Genomic DNA, 16,852 nt, shown 5'->3' with positions numbered 1-16,852 from the left:
CCAAAATGTATCAATCACTTTTATATTGAATTTACTTTACCTTTTTCAACCTTCCCCATATAAATGATATGACTGACAATCCACTGAAAAGGGCAGGATTGGATAAAAATGCAACAGAAGGCCTCACTGGCGAACCTGAAATGCTTTCCTCCGAATCATGCAACAAATGCCACAACACCAATGAAACTATATCATAACATCAACCGTAAGAATCCCTAACTCAGTTTATTCATCAAACTTCAACTCTAAATTTAATTTGGGAATCTGCTCATCTTGTTTCTAAACAACAGGTTGTGGTGTTCAAAAACTATGCAAATCTGTCAACAAACAGAACAGGAGTAGCTTGTTAATTAAAAAACAAACGACTGTCATTGCACTCAAGTACAAGTTTTGATTTTTGTAAATACATGAATTTTGTTGCCAAATTGAAGCTTACCATTTTTATCACATCTATCATACACGGCTATTCACATTTAGATGAAATAAAAAAAATTGGTTTAATCCATCCAGAGTATCATAAGCATGTCAGTACGGTCACTGATAGGCCAATAGTCAGACAATAAAAAAACAGTTATTGTACTCACTGTCCCTACTGCGTTTGGACAGCAACATAATGCTTTCAAGAAATGCTGGAAAATTACAATTTACTTTGCAAAGCCTTTTTGTAGGCTGTCATTTATTTTTAGTTCTCACAGTATATTTCGTAAATTTATATTAAAATATATTATTTATAGCATAACAACGGTGACTAACAAATCTTGAATCCGTTTTAATTGATTATTCTGATCTGCAAGATGCCATTATTTAGACCACTTAGATGGGCATTACTCTTCATCGTCACTGCTAATACAGACTTGAGAGATTTGTATATCTTATAACCTGCATGCTTTTATTTTCCCAAAATATGTTTCCAATATTGATAAAGAATCCAGTGTGAAATGCATCCTTTCTAATCACATTTAAGCCACCTGAAAAAAAAACAAGGAATGCGTTATTTGTCACTTTTTCGGTTATAAGTAAGATAACACCTCTTTTTAATGATTCTTTACTTTCTTTGCTGAGATTACAAAGACAGCCTTAATCGGCGATCAGTTGACACATACGAGTGAGGCAGCTAATGCATTGAGACCCTCAATCCTTTGAATATTGGGAACATTCAGCATGTAGCAGCAATGACTGTTATATCCCAGGAAAAAGGGTCTCCTTGCCACATCTTCCTTCTGATGAATCATTTATCAATAAATCTGTCGTGAGCACAAACTCCCTATCTTGAACATTTACAATTGGTGGCACAGCATGTTATTTCTGTTAGCAGAAATAGGGTGCTCAATCACCTGAAAAAAAAAGAATAAGTACGTTGAAACAAAACACAACTCTAAAAGTTAATTTAGAGTTTTCATTAATAAAATGCAAAGATATTCTTCTTGAACGGGAGCAGCGTTGGGTCTATGGACTTAAAACTCATCTCACTGGATTGAATGATGACATACCATGGACCCAACCGAACTACTCCACATAGATATACAGTATGCACAACTGTGACGCTAGCTTTTAGACCATTCGAAACCATTGGTCCTTCCTCTTCTTATATAGGGCTGGATCACAATATATACAGCATGCACAGCAGTGATGCTAGCCTTCAGGCAACTAGGAACTATAGGTCCTCCCCTGTCTTAATAGATATATATGACTGTCCCTCCTATAGATCAGCACCTAAAATTAATCAGGACGCACTCCCAATACATACTTACAAGGCAAATCTGTAAATGTTGAAAACACAAAACTTTTAAATTATTTCAATAAGTGTCCGCTCTGGACAAAGATGATGTTTTTCAATCATATTTTGTACGTGTCTTAATGTAAGTCACACACGAATGAACTGTGAGGGAATAAGGTACACAAGAGGATGAAGGCACACAGCATTGAGGATGCATATTCCATGAAAGTTAAGCAGAAGTTTCAGAAGCTAAGACTAGGATCGATCCTTACACTGAATATAGAGTGTTGTTTGTATCACCAAACTAAGGAGCCTTTGCTCCATATCCTGTGCATCTCCCCCTGATTGGATCAACTGCGGAGAACCCTTCTCAGGAGAGAGTTTAAGAAGTTGGGGATTAGAACATGTAGGGCAGCTGCAATAGAGTCACCAAACCCAGCAAATAAAAGCCTTAGTATCCGATTTGTTCAGTTTTTTTATATTTAAATATCTTGTTAAACAGCTGCCACTGTTTCAGCCCCAGGGCAAGTAAGCTGGTTGATCCTGAGACACAAAAGGGGTGATGGAGCGCATGAGGCCGATCCTCTTTTCCTATGGCTCCAAGTAACTTACCAAGGTAAAGTAGATAGGCAGCACCTGCAACACTAGTAGTCCATATTAGCACTTTATGCCTCCATATGCATGTCATTGGGTATAAAGGGTTGAGCTATTTGGCACCATATGGAGATTTTAAGCTTTTAATAATTGTTTTGAAGATTATTATGAAGGTTAAATATGTGGGGGGGTTTAGATGGATTGTCTTGATGATTTACATGTGTATTTGATTTTTATGGTTTTAATCAACTAATAAACTATTTTTTAAATTTGAACTTGCACTAGATAATAGTCTCTTTCCTGTAATACAAAAGTTAGATGGCAGAGGCGTTGGCATTCAACCTTCGCAAAAATGTAGTGTTTGGATTGGAAGAAGGTGATGACTAACCTGAGAGAGACAGACCTTGGGATTCCTTTTCCCATGAGGCACAAGCGCACACCACGAATAACCTATGATGAAATAAAGGACACAAGGAGGTCAACGCATAGTACGTGATAACACCTTTTGCCCTATTTAAATAACAGCTGGCTTTAGTGAGGCACTGACATTTAACCTTCAGGTTGAGGTTAAACTGGTATTGGAAGCAACATTACAAGTAGCCCAGAGAGATTGCCTCTAGGACTACATTTCCTCTGAGCCATAAGCAAGACACAACGCCACATGCTACAGCAGGTGACGGACATGGACCGTGCCCAGTGCAGAAGATAAATACTGCACATGGTGCAGTTCAGTGTCATCAGCAGGGAGGAGAAGAGGGAGAAATAGGTGCATAGAAAACATGGAACCCTTGACAACGTGAGTAGCACATTAGATTTGTGAGCAAACAAAGCTGTTGAAGGTAGGAATAATGACCAATGGCATTCTGTACTTTCTATCCTAAACTTTCAATCCCAGTGTGTGACTGCAGGTATATTTACTTCACTCCTCTGATCTAGTTCAACTTCCTGAAAGTGCAGGGAAGGTGCTTCCATTTTGGTGTCTTTTTATATGTCCCAGACAGGCTATATAAAACTGGAGCGTATACCTGCCGACCACAGTGCATGTATTTATATGTGGTGTATTTGCTTCATGTTCTCTTCAACATACCAATGGAAACTCTCATATGCTACAGATAAAGGCAATGAATCACAAGCCGGAGATAACCTGCCTACAATGGCTTTCTACTTTTGGTTCCTTTGCGTTTAATACCTTTCTCCCACATTGTGTGAGGTGGTAACGCACTGACAAGCGTGTAATGATCCAGATTATACGCAAACCCATCATCTTTTTATTTTACAAGACCCAAGGTGATTACGTTGTGGGAAAGGGCAAACGTGTCCTTTTTGTATGGTTTATGTGTGTAGATGCACGTATAAATGTACTGTTTGTCATGGTTTGTCCTGACTAGAAATTGATGGTTACGTTGACATACATATGCAAAAAAATTGCATTATTCCAGGATATAACATAGACTTAGTCCTGAAGAAAGCCCTGGACCGCTAGGCCTCTCACACAGAGCTCAAACATGTCAACTTCACTTTGGGTGTAGAAACATTACTTCTAGAGGCATCCCTTCTTCACACCTAGGTGTTCAGAGGTATTTTTAGCAGTTCCCAGTAGGAAACTATCCTAAGTGCTTACCAGAATATGGTCAAGGCCATTCTGTTTTTTAGGGACCATGATGAGATTTGATGATGAAGATAACGCCACTAGAGTCTGTGACGATCTTACAAAAAATCAAGGATAATGGTTGATTTTTAGTAACTCAGGAGGACATTAATTTAATAAATGTTAGAAATGGGGTCTCTAGTTGGCAGTATGTTTGCACCCTGTCCAAGTAGGGACCCTCACTCTAGTCAGGATAAGGGAGATACCCGCTAAGATAACCCCTGCTCACCCCTTGGTAGCTTGGCACGAGAAGTCAGGATTATCTCAGAAGCAATGTGTAAAGCATTTGCACATAACACACAGTAATAAGTGAAAACACTACAAAAGGACACCACACCAGTTTTAGAAAAATAGCCAATATTTATATATATAAAACAAGACCAAATACGATAAAAAAATCCACCATACAGTAATAAAAATATGAATGCTGCAAGATGTACTTAACAATACAGTTCCTTGAAGTCGATAACTCCACCTGGGGCTATCACGGCGTCAAACAAAACCAAAAGTTCAGGTTGGCCTCGGCGTCGCAGGCCAGCTGCGGTGTCGGGAAGTCCCACAAACAGTACCTTGGATTCGCAGGGCATCGTGATCCTTGCGGTGAACTCCGGAGAGCGGCGTCGCTGGTGTCGGTTCCGGAGTCATCGGGCCCTTAATGTCACGCACCTCGGGGATCGAACTCCGGGCCGATTAAATCAGGTGCGCTGGTGGGGATGGCTTCAGGGCTGCAGTGCGAAGCGGGACGATGTGACGTGCGGTGCCCACAGGTCACGGTGCAGGCAACGGCTCGGTGACAGCGTCCAGCGGCGTCAGTGAGACCAGGGCTGCGGTGTGAAGCGGGGCGGTGCGACGTGCGGTGTCCACAGGTCACGGTGCAGGCAGCAGCGTTGTCGTTGCTGAAGCGATGTCGTCGGTAGGCCCAAGCCAGCTGTGCGGGACGGGACGGTGCTTCGTGACCCTCTTGAGCGGTGTCCACAGGCCACGGTGCAGGCAGGATGCCTGGGGACGACACAGTAGTTGATGGTGCTTGCGTCGGTGGACCGGGGCTGCGGTGCAGGATGGGACGGTGCTTAGTGCTCCTCACGAGCGGTGTCCACAGGCCACAGTGCTGGCAGCGGCGCCGGTGTCAGCAGGAGCGCCGTTGTCGGGGATGCCCAGGCTGCGGTGTGAGCAGGCGATGCCGGAGTGCGGGGCCCACATGTCGCGGTGCGAGCAGCGGCTCAGTGAAGTCGTCCGATGACGGCGTCGGTGAGACCAGGGTCGCGGTGTGAAGTGGGGCAATGCGACTCCGTGCGGCGTCGATAGGTCACGGTGCACGTGAGCGGCGTTGATGCCGGCGTCACAGTGGTTTCTCCTCTTGAACAGCACAAAACGCACCGTTCCCAGGGAAGCAGAAGTCTTTGGTGTCCCTGAGACTTCCAACAGGAGGCAATCTTTACTCCAAGCCCCTGGAGAACTCTCTCAAGCAGGACACACAGCAAAGTTCACCCTTTGCACTCTTTTAAGGCAGAAGCAGCAACTGCAAGCCTGTCCAGCAAAGGTACAGTACTCCTCCTCCAGCTCTTCTCCTTGGCAGAGGTTCCTCTTGATTCCAGAAAGATTGTAAAAGTCTGGGGTTTTGGGTCTTCTTCTTATACCCTGTTCTGTCTTTGAAGTTGGCAACTTCAAAGCAAAGTCTCAATTGTTTGCAAGATCCATTCTTGTCCAGGCCAGGCCCCAGACGCACACCAGGGGGTCGGAGACTGCATTGTGTGAGGGCAGGCACAGTCCTTTCAGGTGTGAACGCCCACTCCTCCCTTCCCCTCCAGCACAGATGGCTAATCAAGATATGCAGGCTACACCCTAGCCCCCTTTGTGTCACTGTCTAGAGGAGAGGTGTGAACAGCCCAACTGTCAAACTGACCCAGACAGGGAATCTACAAACAGGCAGAGTCACAGAAACGGTTTAAGCAAGAAAATGCTCACTTTCTAAAAGTGGCATTTTCAAACATACAGTCTTAAAATCAACTTTACTAAAAGATGTATCCAAACTCCACATGTCCATCCACTCCCAAAGGGAATCTACACTTTAATCAGATGTAAAGGTAGCCCACATGTTAACCTATGAGAGGGGCAGGCCTTGCAACAGTGAAAAACGAATTTAGCAATATTTCACTGTCAGGACATATAAAACACATTACTATGGGGGTCATTCTGACCCCGGCGGGCGGCGGTTGCCGCCCGTCTGGAGGGAACCGCCATGTGGCCGCCCCGCGGTCAAAAGACCGCTGGGGCCATTCCAACTTTCCCGCTGGGCCGGCGGGCGCTACCTAAGGTAGCGCCCGCCGGCCCAGCGGGCGCTACCTAAGGTAGCGCCCGCCGGCCCAGCGGGAAAGGGGCCTGCAACACTGAAGCCGGCTCCGAATGGAACCGGCGGTGTTGCAGGTGTGCGACGGGTGCAGTTGTACCCGTCGCGCTTTTCACTGTCTGCTAGGCAGACAGTGAAAAGCAGGCTGGGGCCCTGTTAGGGGGCCCCTGCACTGCCCATGCCAGTGGCATGGGCAGTGCAGGGGCCCCCAGGGGCCCCAGGACACCCGTTCCCGCCATCCTGTTCCTGGCGGTAAAAACCGCCAGAAACAGGCTGGCGGGAAGGGGGTCAGAATCCCCTGGGCTTTACCGCCGCGGTCGGAATGGCCTTTGAAGCACCGCCAGCCTGTTGGCGGTGCTTCAGTCATCCGTGACCCGTCAGAATGACCCCCTATATGTCCTACCTTAACAATACACTGCACCCTGCCCGCCCTTGGGGCTACCTAGGGCCTACCTTAGGGGTGTCTGACATGTAAGAAAAGGAAAAGTTTAGGCCTGGCAAGTGGGTACACTTGCCAAGTCGAATTGACAGTTTAAAACTGCACACACAGACACTGCAATGGCAGGTCTGAGTCATGTTTACAGGGCTACCAATGTGGGTGGCTCAACCAGCGCTGCAGGCCCACTAGTATCATTTGATTCACAAGCCCTGGGCACCTCTAGGGCACGTTACTAGGGACTTATTAGTAAATCAAATATGCCAATTATGAATAAACCAATCCACAGTACAATTTATATGGGGAGAACTTGCACTTTAGCACTGATTAGCAGTGGTAAAGTGAGCAGACACAATAAACCAGCAAAAACAGACCTAAAAAAATAGGAGGAAGAAGGCAAAAAGTTTGGGGATAACCCTGCAAAAAGGGCCATTTCCAACACTAAACATTTCCTTATTTGGGACACCGTGTTATGTTTTGTAATATTTTATGGGGACCAGGACTTATTTCAAACGAAGGAAAAGCAGAAAGAGAAAAAGAAGAGGGAAAAAGAAAGATAGGAAAACAGGGATAAAAGAAAAAAACAGGGCTGAAAAAGAACTCACAACTGTGAGATACACAAGGAGAAATAAACTAGAAACTAGCTGTGGCAAAGCCCATTCATTGGTGTTACGTTGGAAACCTGTTGGCTTTGCCAGTCATTTTAGATGAGTGGGTAATGCAAGTGGGTGGGGAAAATTTCAGGGAAGAAGCAACACAGAAGGCAGAATCACAGATGAAAGGGAAGAAACAGGAGGGCGGGTGGAAGCAACACAGGTGATTTAAGGGGGAACTACACAGAGGGTGCGGTTTGGGGGAAGCCCCATGGACATTGCAGGGAGAGAAGCAAATGACGACAGAGCAATGTGAAGAGGGGTGGAAGTGAACAAATGAGAAAGTGCGGCGTGGTCGCTGTGAGGATCGCTGTGTGAGGGAGGCCACAAGAGGCCACGAGGAGGACTGGACCACCGCCTCCACAAGCCGCTGCGGTCACAGGCCACCGGAGAAAGCACAGCAGAGCAGAGAGACAAGGAGAGATGCGGTGAGGTGTTAGAAGCCGCCAGGAGTCATCGGGAGTCATGTGGGGGCCTAGCAGCATACCGGCTTACTGGCGTACCGCAGCATTTCGGCAGCATTTCGACAGCGTATCAGCATATTGGCATAACAGAACAGCTACGGTAATCTAAGTTTTGCATCTGCGTCAGTGCCAGCGCCTGCCCGTGTTGCCCGCACTGCCCGCATTGCGTTTGCCGGTCTCTTACCTCCGGCTATTGCAGCTACATTCTTGGATTAAGGTGTCTCTGAAAAGAACAGACATCGCCGCTGAAGAGAAAGAGGAAAACAGAGGATATAAAAGAAAGGAGAATAAAAAAAGAAAAACAGGAGTTGATTTTTTTTTTTTTTAGAAACCTGTGAGTCTGCTTGAACCTGCTTGAACTTGTTTGTGCCCCCTTGTACCCGGTCATTTTTTGGGTTAGGGCGGCACAGCGAGATTGTGAGAGTAAGGCGGAGTGTTTTACACTAACCTACGCCTACACCAACGCCAGCCTACGGCAACCTGTACTCCGCCCCCCTCCCCTACCCCCTCAAGCCTACTTCCCAGGTATCTAGGTACCTAGTGTTACTTAGGGACCAACTGAGCGGGGCAGGTAGTGGCCAGTGTGGGGAGGGGGTTAAAGCAGCACGTACAGCAAGTACAGAAATAGCACAATGCAGTGGAGCTGAGGAGTAGAGGTGGCACAGAGGCAGATACCTGATTGTGATTGGCTGTGATTAGAAGCAAGAATAAAGGGACCAGCAGCGGCAGTAGCAGCAACCAGCATCCAGGGGGTCTTTTTTGCTCCGGTTGACTCTGGTCGCTTCCCAAGGTAACTTTCCAGGGAAACTTGTTATTTATAACTATAAATCATAAATTGCAAGGTTAGCAGGCCTGATTACTGTGGGCGGCTTATTGATTTCGAACTTTGAGAATCCTGTCCGAAGCCTGGACTCTGCAAAAAAGTGCTATTATAAGTGTCACTATGACACGCGCCACATTCAAAGCATAAACTGAGTACATATTAAGCATGAATTAAGTACAAACTAGCGCAGGATACAAAGGATACCCAGGAGACGGTAGTTCTGGGAGACCTAAAATAGAATGAAAGTCGAATCAGGGGAGGTAAGCTCAGAGCTACAGATTCCCAGTAGTGGCGCCGAAGCATCTGGCATTAGGCCAGTGCGGCTTGCTCCTCTCAGGGGTCTGCCCTCCGCTGCACATACTTAAGCCCCTACCTAAGAACTTAAGAAATAAAAGAACCTTTAAAGAATCCCTGCAGTTGGAACTTGGAGCGGGTTGTATTCGCCTCTAGGGAGTAGCTAAATAGTATACAGTATGCCAGCGAACAAAGCTTGATCATGTAGTACTTGTGGGGTAAAAAAGGGTCCAAAGACAGTCTCCAAAGCAAATAAAGCTATGAATGGGTGTCAGCCTTCAGGGGTAACAGTCAGTAGTCAAGAAGGAGGAGGCGAACTACTCCAACCGTTGGAACAAGAGGATACCCAGAGAGATAATAGAGACAATGGTGAAAGATCTTCAGTAACCCCCACTCAGGGCATCGATCAGAGAATTTGTGGGGGTTTATTTTAAAAAGACTTATTACATGTCACATGTGCCCGAGGGAAATCATATTTTTGATCCTAACCAGAGTGAAATCGAACAATCTATAAGGAATGACTTTCAGACCTCAGACTCACTGCAGATAGAGGATTTATTCCTAGGAGGGGGAGTCAGAAGAGGGTACGGGGGAAAGCTTTGCTGGAACCCAGGCAATCCTCATCACCATGCCTCCTGCCTCAAGTAAGGGATGGTAATAGGCTGGGAGAGAGGTCTTATGCTGTCTCCGAGAGAAATGAAGAGGGGGAGGACCTTCTAGGAGATCTAGGGGGAGGCGTTAGAGGAGAAAGTAAAACAGATATATTTTTACCGCCCTCCCCTTTGGGTAGACAGTCTGCATTTACTTTAGACACCACCGCTGTACCTGTCGAACCATTATTAGAGGTTCTTAATGCAAAAAACTCTACAGGCAATTCTAGAGGTCCTAACGGCAAACAATAGTTTGGGGAAAGCATATAAAAATCAATTGCAAGGGATAACGGAGGAGTTTAAATATATTCATAGCAGTATGCCAGCACTGGTACGACCTGTACCGGAAAAAAGAGGGACCAAGAAACAGGTATTGCAGAACAAAGTATAGAAAGAGGGGCAGAAGATATAATAAAGACATTAAATCAGCCGTCAGTATATGTTTCTAAGTATCCAATGCTGATGATAAGAAAGAATCAAGGATGGGGGAGGAAAGGATATAGATCCTACAGGCCCTATCATAATCCCCAAAGAAGTAAACAAAGTAAGCAAAGAAATATTAGTAGAAAGAGATGGAAGGGTAGTCCAGGTAGCCCAGGATAAGAAATTAAGGACAACCCAAGGACAAGGATGGGAAGTAGTAGCCCCAGATCGGGGGAGTACACCACAAAAGATACCCAGTGTATCGTTTAAAGAGGATAGTTAGTGAGCAAAAAGAAAAAAGGACAGCCAAAGAAAGGTAATAGAAGAAAGAAGGAAAAGGGAAAAGTAAGGGGTTAGAGGGAGAGAGCAACGTTAGGAGATGTGTAAGAAGTGGGGGAAGTGGAGAATTAAATAGTTCAGTCTGCCCAGGGAAGAGCATGGTTTTGTTTCCACCAAATGGTATTGGGAAAGAAAGGAAAACAAATAGCCCTAAAGGAAGTATGAGTAGGTGGATATATTTGGAGCCCTGGGGAAGGGAGACAGGAAGAAAACAGAGGAAAAAATGAAAGCCCTTGAATCGTGCACACCTTTTAGAAATGATGGCCCTGTGTCCAAGCCTATGTGAGATTGAATCGGAAGACATAAAACAAATAGGATTCATCTTAAATTCGGAAGGGGTGGAGGTGACAAAGGCACTCTTCTACTCTGAATGCGTTAAACAATTGGTATTGCAAGCTGAGATGGAATTAATGAATGAGGGAATGAGGTTGGTGCAATTAAGCAAATCAGAGGTAGCGGAGAGAAATAGTAGAGTCCTTACGTGTCATGCAGGCCTGCTCCCAAATCAAGTATGGTGTAACCTGATACGTAATAAAAATCAAACAATGTGTGTGGACGGAAATAATGGCAGATTAAGTGTAACTATACCCACTGAGCACAATGATATAAAGTTGAGGAATTGCTTTGAGCCCCTTGTAAATTCCCATGATAATTACAGCACGGGGAATCGAGCAATGTGGAATAGGAACTAAGCTCTTCGCACAGCCATCTGATTTTTTCCTGGAACTTAGGAGGCTATAAAAAAACAGTTAAAACAAGATTTATTTAAGGAAGAGCTGGAAAAATGTGATATAATGTGTTTCCAGGAAACTTGGCTGTGCGACGAACCCAAACCTGTAGATGGTTTTATGAGGCTCTTTAGGGGAGCAACCCGGAAAGGTCCAGGCCGTCAGTCAGGGGGCCTAATAACTTTAGCCTCAACCAGAATAGCGAACAGGCTTACAGAGGTAAAAACTAAGGCCCTCATTACAACCCTGGTGGTAGTTGTTAAAGCGTCAGTAACACCGCCAACAGGCCAGTGGTAAAAAAATTGGAATCATGACCACGGCGGAAACCGCCAACACAAACAGCCACTTTAACACACCAACCGTCATGGCGGTAGCAACAATCACCGCGGCGGTAACCGCCAACAGCCAGGCGGAAGACAATGTACTGCCCACAGTATTACAACACCCCTATCCGCCAGATTTTCTAGGGTGGTACCAATGCCATCAAAAGCACGGCGGAAACAGAACACTAAAGGGAAACGACTCACCTCTCGACACTCAAGGAAGAACCACAACGACATGGAACCCGAGCTGCACTTTTTCCCAATGCTGGTGTACCTTCTCATACACCAGGAATAGCGAAGTCAACCACGGTGAGTTCTGCACCTAGCACACAAGGGGAGGAAAAAGAGAGTGACACACACACACGCAACACCCTCACCCTAACACATACACACAAACAGATGCAACAACATTACATATACACCCCGTAACCCTCAGGAATAATGCAAGGACAAAAGGAATGGATTAAAATGAGTGTAATAGTACAGTTTCAGAAAAATACGTACTTAAATCAATTAACAGTATGTACAATATATACAATATATACAAAAGGAGGGACAATGCCCACTCCAAAATGTCTGTGGCCCACTGGGCCATAACACATAGGCTAAGGCCACACTTGACTCCTGCCTCAATACCGAGAGAACACTGCAGGGGCATCAGGTCAAAAACACACAGGTACCTCAGGGGAACGGGGAATGGTGGGGCACCTAAGCCGGAAGATGGTACGCCACTGGCCTGGAGGGGGCTCCACTGATGGGTCCTGGGGAGTGCAAAGCCACAGTCTCTCTAGTGGGTGGTTTGCCCACTGCTTGGTCCTGGGGAATGCAAAGCCACAGTCTCGCTAGTGGGTAGTTTGCCCACTGCTTGGTCCTGGGGAGTGCAAAGCCACAGTCTCTCAAGTGGATGCCTTCTTCCACTGGTTCTGGAGGGGGCATGGTGCCCAGCGTGCTTCATCCTGGCAAGGTGGGGGTGAGTGAATGCCTTCTTCCACTGGTTCAGGAGTGGGCTTTGTGCCCAGTGTGCTTCATCCTGGCAAGGAGGGGGTGACTGGATGCCTTCTTCCACTGGTTCTGGAGGGGGCTTTGTGCCCTGTGGGCCTCATCCTGCCAAGGAGGGGGTGAGTGGATGCCTTCTTCCACTGGTTCTGGACAGGGCTTTGTGCCCAGTGTGCTTCATTCTGGATGGGGCAAGGTCACAGTCTCTCACCTGGGTGTCACACCGACAGGTGTTGCAGCGGCCAGGATGCACTGCAGCCCATGTAGTCACTACTACACACTGCTTGCCGGCGTGACAGTGGATGGCAGTTGCGCTGCAGGTGGCGGTGCTGTCCGTGGTGATGGTAGGCTCCAGCCCTTCACTTGCAGCCTCAGAGGGCTGCCCACTGGGGCTGCTGTTGCTGGCAGTGGTGGTGCTGGCCGCGGTGCAGGTGGCGGTGCTGGCCGCAGTGCAGGTAGCAGTGCCGGCCGCGGTGCTGGCCGCGGTGGTGGTAGGCTCCAGCCCTTCACCTGCAGCCTCGGATGGCTGCCCAACGGGGCTGCTGCTGCTGGCAGTGGTGCTGCTGGTGGCGGGGCTGGTGGCAGACCTGGCCACGGTGCAGGTGGTGGTGCTAGCCGCGGTGCAGGTAGCGGTGCTGGCCGCGGTGGTGTAAAGCTCCAGCCCTTCACCTGCAGCCTCGGACGGCTGAAGTGCCATGGCTTGTGTTGTGTAGCCCTTCCTACCCTTGGCAGATGGTGGTGCCTCCTTGTTTCTGCCAGCTGGTGTTTTTTTCTTGCCCTTGCTGGCTGGTGGTGCCTACTTCCGCTTGCTGGCTGGTGGTGCCTCCTTCCCCTTGCTGGCTGGTGGTGCCTCCTTCCCTTTGCTTGCTGGTGTCCACTTCTTGCCTTTGCTAGGTGGCGGACCCTTCTTGACCTTGGCAGGTGGTGCTGGCACACTGGCTGTGCTGACGAGTGCCTCCTTGAAGCCTCTCACACCTGCATTAGCTGTAGAAACCACAGTGGCCATGGACTGGGTGGCTGAGGTGCTAGGCTGGGTTCTGGCCACCCTGGCCCAAAGTGAAAGACGGGGGTAGGGAATAGGTCAGTGGTGGTGAGGAAAACCTTCTTAGGGACACTGGAGCGGGAAGAGGGTGAAGGTTTGGGAGTGGAGGAAGAGGGAGTGTTTGTAGGAGGTGTCAGTCTGCTGTGTTTGGGTGCAGGTGCATGGGCTGGATGCTGTTGTGAGGTGGATGGCTGTTGGGTGTCTGAGTGCTTGCATTGTGTACTTTGGGAGGAGGGGGCACGGACACAGTGGGAGAGGACACAGGGGACGTGTGCATGGATGTGGGGGTGGTGTCTGCCAGTGAGGGGCGTGTTGTGATAGGCATGCTGGTGATGGAGGTAGTGGATGAGGATGTAGGGCATGTAGGTATGAGTGGAGATGCTACTGGGAGGGAGTTGGACGAGGAGGAGGGGGGGACACAGTGGAGGCAGTGGATGTTGGTGTGTCTGCATCTGGATGGTGCTTGTGTGAGTGCCTGTGGGATGAAGTGTGGTGCTTGTGTTTGCTTGAGCGACTTCTGTGTGTTGATTTGGGTGCATGCTGGTCTGAAGGTGTGCTTGGGATAGTCTGGGGTTGAGGAGATTGGGACTGGGTAGAGGAAGTTGGAGGGGGTAGGCTGGAGACAGGGACAATGGCTGCCATCCGGGAGTTGGCCAGAGCCTGGAATGCTCTCCGTTGGGCTGCCACACCGAAGTGAATGCCCTCCTGTTACGCATTTGTTTGTTGCAAATGCCCTGCTAGACCCTGGATGGCATTCAGTATGGTTGATTTCCCAACAGAGAGGGATCTCAGGAGGTCAATATTCTCCTCACTGGGGGCAGCAGGGGTGAATGGGGCAGGGCCTGAGGTGCCTGGGGCGAAGGAGATGCCCACCCTCCTGGGTGAGCGGGCACAGGTAAACTCGCTGAGGGGCTGCTGGGAGGGCGGTGCTGGTACAGGGGGTGGCGGCTGTACCTGTAGTTGGGGTGGGCACAGAAGTGTCCACCACTGCCAGGGAGCTTCCATCAGAGGAGGAGTCGCTGTTGGTTCTGTCCCCTCCTGTCTCGGTCGTGGTGCTCTCCTCGCCCTCCGTCCCACTGGTGCCCTCACCGTTGGTGGATTTGGCCTCCAGGCCCATGTGGGGCGCAGCTCCCTCCGTCACCGGTGCCTCTGCTCCTCCGCCAGATGATGCTAATGCACACAAGAACAGGGGGACAAAACAACAAGGGGGGGAGAGACAGAGGATACACTTGGTCAATGCCAGCAACAACACCACTGTTGCGTACACAACTCACAGGGAACAGACCTACGCACTAGGCCACGCCCTACCCGTTACAATGCTACTCACCAGCCCATGGGGTACAATGCCTAACGCCGTTAGCTGCACACCTGAAACCCACAGGACTCTACCCAGTAGGAGATGCCCACCAACATTATTGTCGTTGGAGTGCATCTGAGCTTGCCCATCATGGAACCTACCTTGCCATGTTCACCCTGGCCTAGGGGCACCCACAGCCCACATCCCCCACCCAGGTAACACCTTAACGCGCACAAAGTCAAGAATCTGAATATGTACTCACCTCCTTGTGGCTGCTGTGATGCCTTCAAGTGCCCATCCAACTTTGGATAGGCCACCGCCAGGATGCGGAACATCAGGGGGGTCAGGGTACGACAGGCACCCCTTCCTCATTGGGAGGCCAGCCCCAGCTGGAACTCCGCCGTCCTCCTTGCCCAGCGGCACAGGTCTTCCCACCGTTTGCGGCAGTGGGTGCTCCGCCTGTCAAAGACCCCCAGGGTCCGCACCTCTTTGGCGATGGCACGCCAAATACCCTTTTTTTGATGGGCGATGAACTGCAGGAAAAATACATGAGAAAAAGTATTAGTCCTACCGTCCTGACTGTCATACTCATGGCCCAACATGTCCCTCCCATCCCCTTACGCACAGACATTGACCAACATACATGCAGTACTCTGCCCAGGACCCCTCAGCCCCCCCTACATGAGGCTTACACACACAGCACTCCATACATTCATGCCCTACGCATCATGCTCAGAGTGTACTCCCCTGTTGGTCTGGAGGACCATATAGTAAAGGGTACTGGGGTAGGACCCCATCCACCAGTCTCTCCAACTCCTCCAATGTGAAGGCAATGGCCCTTTCCCCAGACACTTGAGCCATGGTCGCTTCCAGACACAGGTCACATCAGCACTTGTAGTGTAGGTCCTCTCCTGTTGAAGGTCAGGTAGCAAGTGGGTGAACAGATAGAGAATGGCAGTCACGTCTGCGGCGGTGCGTACCATCACCGCCGGCGTACATCACCATTGGCTCCTGGAACCCGTAGGCCCCAATGTTAACCAATGTGGTGTTGCACCACGGTCATCGACCGCCGACCGCAATGGCGCACAACGCCAGTGGAATTACCTCATTTCCACTTGTCCCTCCTCACAGGTCAGGCAGCCGCAATTTCAGGGGGGCACAGGCCATGGCACCTAACTGCGTCACAGCAGACATAGGCACATCAACTGACTTATAAGTTCACATACTGTTTCTGTAAAACAAAAATTGCATATTAATACATGTTTGAATGACATTCTGCTCACCATTTTTCACTTTAGAGTTCAACCACTGAGGATGAATAGGAGATGGAGACATCCCCCAGTGTACAGACCCCTGGTGGACCTGGCAACAATGGAGGACAGGCACATTATCCTAACCTGCAGACTTAATAGGGCCACAATCCAAGAGCTGCGTGCCCAATTGGAGCCAGACCTGATTTCAGCTATCCGCCACCCCACAGGGAACCCCCCTCTAGTGCAGGTCCTGTCAGTGCTCCATTTCTTGGCAAGTGGTTCCATCCAAGCGACTGTGGCCATGTCATCAGGGATATCACACGCGCTGACCAGAGTGTAGTCTGCCCTGCTGAAAAACATGCGCAGCCACATCTTATTCCCCCAGATGGAGGTTTTGGCCACAGTGAAGGCTGACTTCTATGCACTGGGACATATCCCCAACATCATTGGTGCTGTTGATGGTACACATATTGCGTTTGTCCCCCTCTCTGGAGAAATGAACAGGTGTTCAGAAATCGAAAGAGGTTCCACTCTCTGAATGTGCAGATGGTGTGTTTGGCGGACCAGTACATCTCCCATGTCAATTCTAAGTATCCTGGCTCTGTGCATGATGCCTTTATCTTGAGGAATAGCAGCATTCCATATGTGATGTCTCAACTCTAGAGGCACTGGGTGTGGCTAATAGGTGAGCCCATGGTCCCCACCCAGTTGTTGTAGGTATATGGGTGTGGGGTTGTCCCTAAGGGTGAGTGTGTGGTTTACAGGTATTCCTCAATATTTACAGGTGACTCTGGTTACCCCAACCTCTCATGGCTACTGACCCCA

At 48.7% G+C, this 16,852-nt stretch overlaps 1 long non-coding RNA gene across 1 annotated transcript in view; it reads right to left on the bottom strand.

Annotated features, from left to right (window-relative positions):
- Positions 1–678: 678 nt before the first annotated feature.
- LOC138258697 (uncharacterized) overlaps positions 679–16,852 on the bottom strand; it is a 98,578-nt gene continuing 82,404 nt past the window's right edge. The window contains exons 3-4 of the long non-coding RNA XR_011198507.1: positions 2,700–2,761; positions 679–968 (exon numbers count right to left, since the gene is read on the bottom strand). This is a non-coding gene — a long non-coding RNA (uncharacterized lncRNA). The remainder of the gene's footprint in view (positions 969–2,699; positions 2,762–16,852) is intronic.

Source organism: Pleurodeles waltl, chromosome 9 (assembly GCF_031143425.1).
Source record: "Pleurodeles waltl isolate 20211129_DDA chromosome 9, aPleWal1.hap1.20221129, whole genome shotgun sequence".
Taxonomy (NCBI): Eukaryota; Metazoa; Chordata; class Amphibia; order Caudata; family Salamandridae; genus Pleurodeles; species Pleurodeles waltl.
Note: the sequence above shows the minus strand (reverse complement) of the source record. Positions and strands in the feature narration are given on the sequence as shown.